Here is a 9,563-nt window from a genome sequence, read left to right as displayed (position 1 = left end):
TGTAAATTACACCATCATACTTTATGCCTTGAACTTATACTGTCAGGTATGTCAATTATTTCTTAATAAAACTGAAGAAATTTGTTCACAAGGAATATTAAGAGAAAAGCAGAAGAGATGAGCGAGACCCACCTCACTGAGGCACAGGTGTACAGGACCTGCAGAAGTCTGAGACCATGACGGAGGAGGAGAACTAAAAATTCTCTAGGCATTCTGGGCCCCACATTCATCAATACTTGGAATTAAAGATGAGGTATTACAGATCCTAGTGAGATTAAAGAATAATGAGATATTATGAACAATCATATGCAAATAAATGTGATCACTTAGAGGAAATGAACTGATTCTTTGAAAAAACTTACATAAACTGACAAAACAAATAAAAAATCTCAATAGCATTATACCCATTGAAGAAAATGAATTCAGAATTCAAAAATATCCTATAGGACCTCTACTCCTGACCATGATAGAGTAATAGGGCCCAATCTCCACCCCACCTCAACCCCAGAAGAGTAGATAATTCTCAGAGATTGCACAGAGCTGCGCAAAGTTTGTGTTCCCATCAGTCAGAGGGAAAAGGCCTCCTAATTCTTAGTGAAATGAATTAAAATCCTCAGAAGTGTATCTCCTAGAAATGTAACTCAATTAGCTCTACACTAAACGATGTCCTGGATCCTCATTAACAAAGCATAAAAGCAAACTTCAAATGAATCAAACTAATCCCCCAAAATTTAACTGCATGACATTTTTTTAATCCAACACTAAAAAGAATGTAGCAAAAAAAAACCACAAGAAGAGAGGGGGGTGACTGTCTGGAACCAAATCAAAATTATCAGTTATATACAGTGGCTAGAAAATATGACTCAGAACCAGGAGAAAAATCAGTACAATCAGATCCAGAAATGAAAAAGATAATAAAATTAACAAAGATATTAAAATAGCTTTATAAATATCCTCAAGTGCTGAAGAATATAGAGAAATAAACAAATGGGGCTATATCAAACAAAAAAGCTTTTGCACAGTGAAGGAAACCATCAGCAAAATGAAAAGGGCAACCTACTAAATGAGAGAAGATATTTGCAAATGATGTAACTGATAAGGGGTTAATATTCTAAAACACATAAAGAACTCACACAACTCATTATCAAAAAACAAACAAACCAATTAAAAAATAGGCAGAGGATCTAAAAAGACCTTTCTCCAAAGAAGAATACATAGAGATGGCTAACAGAAATGCAAAAAGATGCTCAACATTACTAATCAACAGGAAAATTAAAATGGTATTTGTCTTTAAAAGCACATCAAAACACAATTAGATATTATCTCATACCTGTCAGAATGGCTAGTATTTAAAAAAAAAGTAAGAAAAAAACAAGTGTTGCTGAAGATTTGGAAAAAATCAAACACTTGTGCACTACTGGTGGGAATGTAAACTGGTTCAACCACGACGGAAAACAGTATGGATGTCCCCCCCCCCCGCTTTTGTTAAGTTTATTTGTTTATTTTCAAAGAGAAAGAGAGAGAGAGAAAATCCAAAGCAGGCTCTGTGCTGAGAGCAGAGAGCCCAATGCGGTACTCAAACTTACTAACTGTGAAATGACCTGAGCCTAAGTTGGATACTTAACAAAATGAGCCACCCAGGCACTTCTGGAAGATCCTTTAAAAGTTAAAAAACAGAACTACCATGGGATCCAACAATTCCACTGCTGGGTATTTATCCAAAGTATACAAATACTAATTAACCATTTGCAACTACGTGGACAGAACTAGAGGGTATTATGCTAGGCAAAATCAGTCAGTCAGAGAAAGACAAATATCATATCACTTCCCTCATATGAGGGCTTTAAGATACAAAACAGATGAACATAAGGGAAGCAAAAATAATATAAAAACAGGGAGGGGGGGAACAGAAGAGACTTAAATATGAAGAACAAACAGAGGGTTACTGGAGGGGTTGTGGGAGGGGGGATGGGCTAAATGGGTAAGGGGAATTAAACTATCTACTCCTGAAATCATTGTCGCACTATATGCTAATGTGGATGTAATTGAAAACAATTTTAAAAAATGATACTAATTAAAAAGATAGAAGCACCTCTATGTTTATTGAAGCATTATTTACAAAAGCCAAAATATGGAAGCAACTTAAGTGTCTACTGATACATAAATGGATAAAAAAGGTGTGGTTACACATATGTATACAATGGAACATTACTCATCCATTAAAAAAGAATGAAATCTTGCCATTTGCAACAATACGGATGGCTCTAGAGTATATTATGCTAAGTGAAATAAGTCGGGCAGAGAAAGACAAATACCATATGATTTTATTTATAGGTAGAATCTGAAAACAAAACAAAGGAATAAATGAAATTAAACAGAAATAGACTCATAAATACAGTGAACAATCTGGTGGTTGCCAGAGGGAGGGAAGGGATGAAATGGGTGAAATAGGAGAAGGATATTAAAGGTACAAATTTCCAGTTATAAAATAAATAAGCCAGGGATACAATATACAGTATTGGGAATATGGTTAATAATATGTAACAACATTATATGGTGACACATGGAAGTTATATATATGGTGGTGGCCATTTCATAATGCATATAAATGTTGTATACCTGAAATTGATATACTATTGTATGTCAACCACACTTTAAAAAAAGAAAACAAAGAATATAGAGGAAAACATCAGCATAATGAGGAGACATAAAAGATACTATGAAAATTCAACAAAAGAAAAATAAATGAAGTGTCCAAAATAAAAACTATACCAGATGAGATTAACATATTATAGACTGCAGAAGAAAAGATCTGTGAACTTGAAGACATAGCAAGAAAAACTATTACATATAAAGCACACAAAGGAAAAGATAGCAAAGAAACACTGAGCTCACGACTTATGGGACAATGGCAAATAATTTGTAATCACAGTCTCACAAAGAAGGGAAAAGACAGAAAAGATTTAAAGAAACAGTGGCCACACATTTTCTAAATTTAATAAAAATTATAAAAGCAAGTCAAAGAGTGTCAGTGTAGCCCAAAATAACAAACAGAAAGAAATATATAACAAGGCACACCATAATTTAATTTCTAAAAACCTGTGATAAAGAGATGATTTTAAAAGCATTTGGGGGGTGGGGGAAAGAACATGACCAACAGAGGAACAAAAACAATAATTAAGCCTATTTCTCATTAGAAACTCTCCAAGCCAGAAGAAAAGAGAGTAACATATTTAAAATACTGAAAGAAAACTAGAATTCTATACCCAGTGACACTATCTTCCAAAATGAAGAGAAATTAATGAAGACTTTCAAACAAACAAAAGTTGAGAGAATCAATTGCCATTAGATCTGGGCTGCAAGAATGCTTGAAGGAAGCTCTTCAGAAAGAAGGAAAGGGATACTTGATGAAAATATGGAATTACAGAGGAATAAAGAGCACCAGATCTGTGACTATATAGGCACATATAAAAACTATTTTTCTTGCCTTTTTAATCTCCTTAAAAATATTAACTCTTTAGAGAAAAAAATAACTTATCACAAAGTTTATAAAACACATCAAACCAAAATATATGAAAAAATTGCACAAAGGAAAGAAGAACAAATGAAGATATCTTATTATAACATTCTTTCACTGAAAAGAGGTATAATATTATTTGAGGGCACTCCATGATACATTAAAGATTTATTTTTTAAACCCTAGAATAACCACTAAGATGAAACAGAGACATATAGTTTATAAACCAATAATATAGATAAAATTAAATAATAATATTGAGTTAAAAGAGTGTAGAAAAAAGAAAACATAGAAGAATATATTAAAAATAGCCCCTACACCTTCCACAAAAAATTGACTCAAAATGGATCATAGACCTAAATGCAAACACAAAACTATAAAACTACTGAGGAAAACAGCAGAAAACCTAATGACTTTTTAAATACATGGCAGGGGCGCCTGGGTGGCGCAGTCGGTTAAGCGTCCGACTTCAGCCAGGTCACGATCTCGCGATCTGTGAGTTCGAGCCCCGCGTCAGGCTCTGGGCTGATGGCTCAGAGCCTGGAGCCTGTTTCCGATTCTGTGTCTCCCTCTCTCTCTGCCCCTCCCCCGTTCATGCTCTGTCTCTCTCTGTCCCAAAAATAAATAAACGTTGAAAAAAAAATTAAAAAAAAAATAAATACATGGCAATGACATTAAATATAACATTAAAGGCACAACCCATGGAGGAAATAATAAGCTGGACTTCATTAAATTTAAAAACTTTGGCTCCCGCAAAAGACACTGCCAAGAGAACAGGAAGACAGGTTACAAACTGGGAGAAAATATTTGCAAAAGACATGCCTGATGAAGGACTGTTATCCAAAATATAGGAAGAACTCTTAAAACTCAACAACAAGTGGGGTGCCTGGGTGGCTCAGTCGGTAAAGGGTTTGACTTCCTCTCAGGTCATGATCTCGTGGTTTGTGAGTTCAAGCTCCATGTCGGGCTCTGTGCTGACAGCTCAGAGCCTGGAGCCTGCTTCAGATTCTGTGTCTCCCCCCTCTCTGCCCCTCCCCTGCTCATGCTGTCTGTCTGTCTCTCAACAATAAATGTTTAAAAAAAAAATTTTTTTTTAACTCAACAAGAAATAGATTCTAGACCTGAACAGACACCTTACCAAGGAAGATATATAAATAATAAACATATGAAAAGATGCTCCACATTATATGTCATCAGAGAAATACAAACTGAAACAACAAGATATCAGTGCACATCTATTAGAAAGGCCAAAATCCAGAACACCAACAACACCAAACGCCAGCCATGCTCTGGAGTAACAAGAATTCTCATTCACTGCTGGTGAAAACGCAAAATTGCATAGTCCCTTTGGAAGATAGTTTGGCAGTTCTTACAAAACTAAACATACTCTCACCATATGATCCAACCATCATGTATATTGGTTTTTAGCCAAAAGAGATGAAAACATGACCACACAAAAACCTGCATACTGATGCTTATAGTAGCTTTATTCATAACTGCCCAAACTTGGAAGCAATAACGATGGCCTTCAGTAGATGAACAGATAAGTAAACTGTGCCATATCCAAAAGAATCTTATTCAGCAGTAAAAAAAAAAAAAAAAAAAAAAAAAAGAGTGAACAAGTCATGAAATGACATGGAGGAATCATAAGTACATTTTACTAAGTGAAAAGGCTACTTACTGTATGAGTACAACTATTTAACATTCTGATAAAAAGAGATGATGAGGGTATCAGTGTTATACCAAGGGTTGGGAGAGAGGAAAATGTGAATGAACAGAGAAAAGAGGATTTTTAGGGTAGTAAAACTATTCTAGAGTACACTGTAATAGTGTATATGTGTCATTGCACATTTGTCAAAACCCAGAGACTGTGTAGCACTGGGAGTGACCCCTGGTATATACAGTGGAATTTGGGTGATAATGGTATGCGTGTGTAAGTTTATCGATTGTAATAAACACACAACTCTGGTGTGGGATGTTGACAGTGAGGGAGGCTGCAACAGAGACGCAGGGGTAGTAGTTTCAGCTCCATTTTATTGCCAAAGTTGACTTACTTTTTTTGAGCAGTTTTACATTCACAACAAAATGGAGCAGAAACTACCTACCCCTGCATCTCTGCCCCAACCACCCTCACTATCAACATCCCATACCAGAGTGCTTTATTACAATTGATAAACTTACACACGCATACCGTTATCCCCCAAACGTGATGGGAATTAAGGAGGGCACTTTTTGGGATGAGCACTGGGTTTCATATGTCAGAGATGAATCACTGGGTCCTACTCCTGAAGCCAAGACCACACTGTATGTTATTTAACTTGAATTTAAATTAAAAAAAATAAGTCTACTTTGAAAATTAATAAGATAATACATTTCAATGTGAGCATATAGAAAATTCTATTAAATACAAATGGCCTAAAAGCCTAAATTAAAAGGCAGAGTTGTCAAACTATATATTTAAAAAAGGAAAACCAACTATATACTCCATACAAGAAATCCACTTTAAAAATAATGACACAGATAATAGAATTGAAATGAATCATAGGAAAGCTACAGGAGCTATATTATTTTCAGACAAAGTGGTTTTCAGAACAAGACATATTACCAGATATAAAGAAGACTATTTCATAATAACAAAAAAAGTTAATTCACCAAGAGAATATAACCCTAAACATGTATGTACCTAAAGCTGGAGCTTCAAAGTATATGAAGCAAAAACTGATAGAACTAAAAGTAGAAATAGAAAATTCTCAATTTTAGTTGGGAATTTCAACACTCCTCTCTTGGTAATTAATAAGTAGACAGAAAAATCAGTTAAGGATATATTCTACTTGACCTAATTGACATTCCATCTCAGGACAAGAGAAAACATATTCTTTTCAAGTACACATGTAGCATTCAACAAGAACCACCATATTTCTGGGCATAAAACAAATCTCAAAAATTTTTAACAACTGATATCACATGACATATGTTTTCTGAATGTGGCAGGCAGAATGATGGGCCCATAAAGATGTATACTAATCCCTGAAGCCTGTAAATATACTAAGTTACATGGAAAGTAGGAATTAGGGTCACCAGTGAAATTAAGACTGCTAATTTAGTGACCTTAAAATACAGTTGGCATTCTGGATTTTTCAGATGAACCTAATGTTATCTACAAGTTCCTTTAAAGTGGAAGAAGACAGAAGAGGGAGAAGAAAGATAGCAACATTAAGGCTCCACACAACATTGCTGACTCTGAAGATGAAGGAGGAGGCCTATGAGGCAAGGATTATGGGCAGCCTCTAAAAGCTAGAAAGATCAAGGAAATGGATTCCCCCCTCACCCACAGACTCCAGAAAAAAATGCAGCTTCACTGTCATCGTGATTTTTTTTTTAAAACAACAGTGTCTGTAATGCATCTTCCCAGTAACATTTCCTTTCATTAAGATATAAGTGCTGGTAAATTTATGTATAGAAGCAAACTGGATAAGCCATGAGCTTAAATCCTTGAAACTACACTGTGTATAAGCCATCCTTCAAGTAACATCTTCTTTCATTAAGATGTAAGTGTTTTTAATCTTATGTGTAGAAACATATGGGAAAAGTCATGTACCTCCCTCCTCCACCCCAGATGTCTTTTCTAGCATGATGCCCTTCTTCATCCACATTTGTGTTTCAGGTATAGAGAGGAGAGAGTGAACTTTTGTCTGTTGGTCTCCCTGGACTGACGAGACAGAGGGTGCAAAGCCAAGACTGTTACAACTCTCAGAATGGCTTATTACCCAGAGCTGTCTGTCTGGGTCAGACAAGGAAATGGAGGGAAAGCTTCCTGTGGAAAGACTTCCTGTCCCAAAGGAGGTGAAGGGCAAAAGGATGAAGAGATGGATGCTGCCTCCCTGGCTCCTCTTGGCAGCAACGAACTCCACTCCCCAGGCATCAGTCACCTCTAATCTTTTTAATCATAACACCTCCATTTGTATCGGTGTGTTGGTATTGATGAGATCGTGATATCGTATATGGGAATTTTTTCTGTGTAAATCATCAAGTATAAGAAGAAACTATGGGACTCTGAGCCTTGCTTTAGAGAATTTGCAGTAGAAAAAATGGGTGTCATCCAACCAGCTTTTAATCATCTTGACTCAAGTGAAAATGCTCATAATTTCACACTGTGAATCGACATTTACAACCCTTAGGGGTGGGCCTTCAGGCCTGGCTCTCGACGATGGTGTCTTGCACAACTCAGACTCCCTCTGCTCTCACCCACAGGTCCACTCCTGCTTTTTCACTCACACAGCTCCTGAAGCTCACTCTGCTTCTTGCCGAGGCTGAGAGTCCCCAATTTTTTTTTCAATTTGGATGTAACAACCCTAGTAGTTTATGTTCATCAGTTGTCTGTATATCTCTATATTTTATCCATTTGTTTTTTTTGATGTATAGAACTAGTTTGAAACTCGTTGTTTCCTTGTGGTAAGCGGTCAAGATGCTACCACAGGACCTGAGGCACTGATGAACGGTGTTATTTTGGACTTTCAACATGCTTCTTGGCGAGGTAGCTCTGATGGAGTTACTTTTTATTTCCATGTTCTATGAAGGTGTTGGTACTCTGCCTGAATGTTGTTCTCTAGACTGGATTGACTTGTTTCCTTGTGTCCTCAGTGAGGCTTTCTTCTTCAGTGTTGTAGGTTGGACAAATGCTACCAGAGAGAGTAAGAGACTTACATCTCTTGGCTGGCGCTCATGGACACACAGTCACTGGAGTGGGAGCAACCACAAAACTCTTATTTACTTACTTCTTTTTGGGAGCCTCACCTGTCTAGCTTAGAGAAAGAAAAACAATAATTTTACAGGCATTTTTAGGGGTCTCTTTTGGTTCTTTTGTTTGAAAAGATATTGGGGGGGGCAAACTTTTAAAATAAATGTCCTCTTCAAAAAAATCCAAAAAAAAAAAAAAAAAAAAAAAACCCTGGCATCTGAGTAGGAGTATGAAAATTACACCTTTCCCCAAAAATTAAGTTGGAAAAAATGTCTTTATAATTTTTTTAAAGGTAGAGTGCTCTTTTTTACCAATTTTAATAAGGAAGGAAGGAAGGTGTACAATTAACATTTCTGTCCCAGCTCCCAGTGAAATGGATAAAGAAAGATATAATCAGACAATACCATCTACTCATGGATTGTTGTTGTATGAGCCAGTCTGAAGGCCCACCTTAACTTTTATTTAACTGTCTTGTAGCTCTTCTTCTGAGAGAGCAAGCTTTGTTCTGTACTGTTCTGCTTCTGACTATTAACACTGGTGATGCACACACTGCACTTCTTCATTCTCTTCTTGCTCCCTTACTGGCCTGAGTTTCTTGTGCGTTTTCCTCCGCATCCTTCTTTGTTAGAATAGTTATATCAGCTGTGTAAATAGAGCAAGAAAACAGTACTCTGCACCTGTAGCATTTATGCAGTGTTGCAGCTGTGCACTGGTAAAAATGCAGGCTTTTTAACAATGTGATCTTTACTGATGCACCCACAAGTACCCCGTGTGTTTTAGGTATTTTAGTAGTATCTGTTCAATAAATATTCAAGTTGTAGAAAAGAAAACAAAACAAAACAAAAGAAAAAGTCATATGCTTAATGCTTCAAACTATACTGTGTATAAACTGTCCTTCAAGTAACATCTTTCATTACAATATATAAATGGGTTGGGGACTTTTTTAAATTTTTTAATTAAGTTTTCATTTTAATTCTAGTATAGTTAACATACAGTGTAATATTACTTTTAGGTATACAATAGAGTTATTCAATAGTTCCAAACAACACCCAGTCAGGGCTCACCACCACCTTACTCCCAATCACCTATTTCACCCATCCCCCTACCCTCTTACCTTCTGTTTGTTCTCTACAGCTAAGAGTCTGTTTCTTGGTTTGTCTCTCTTTTTCTTTTGCTCATTTGTTTTGTTTCCTTTGTTTCTTTTGCTCATTGTTTCTTTTCCTCATTTCACATATAAGTGAAATCACATGGTATTTGTCTTTGACTCACTTACTTTGCTTAGCATTATACTCCCTAGCTCCAACCAGG

At 36.1% G+C, this 9,563-nt stretch overlaps 1 pseudogene; it reads left to right on the top strand.

Moving 5' to 3' along the window:
• The first annotated feature begins 7,272 nt into the window (after window positions 1-7,272).
• LOC115506098 lies at window positions 7,273-7,452 on the top strand (annotated as a pseudogene).
• Window positions 7,453-9,563: the final 2,111 nt, after the last annotated feature.

This window comes from Lynx canadensis, chromosome A1, assembly GCF_007474595.2.
Source record: "Lynx canadensis isolate LIC74 chromosome A1, mLynCan4.pri.v2, whole genome shotgun sequence".
NCBI classification, from domain to species: domain Eukaryota; kingdom Metazoa; phylum Chordata; class Mammalia; order Carnivora; family Felidae; genus Lynx; species Lynx canadensis.
The sequence above is the reverse complement of the archived record's forward strand: the minus strand, read 5'-3'. Positions and strand labels throughout refer to the sequence as shown.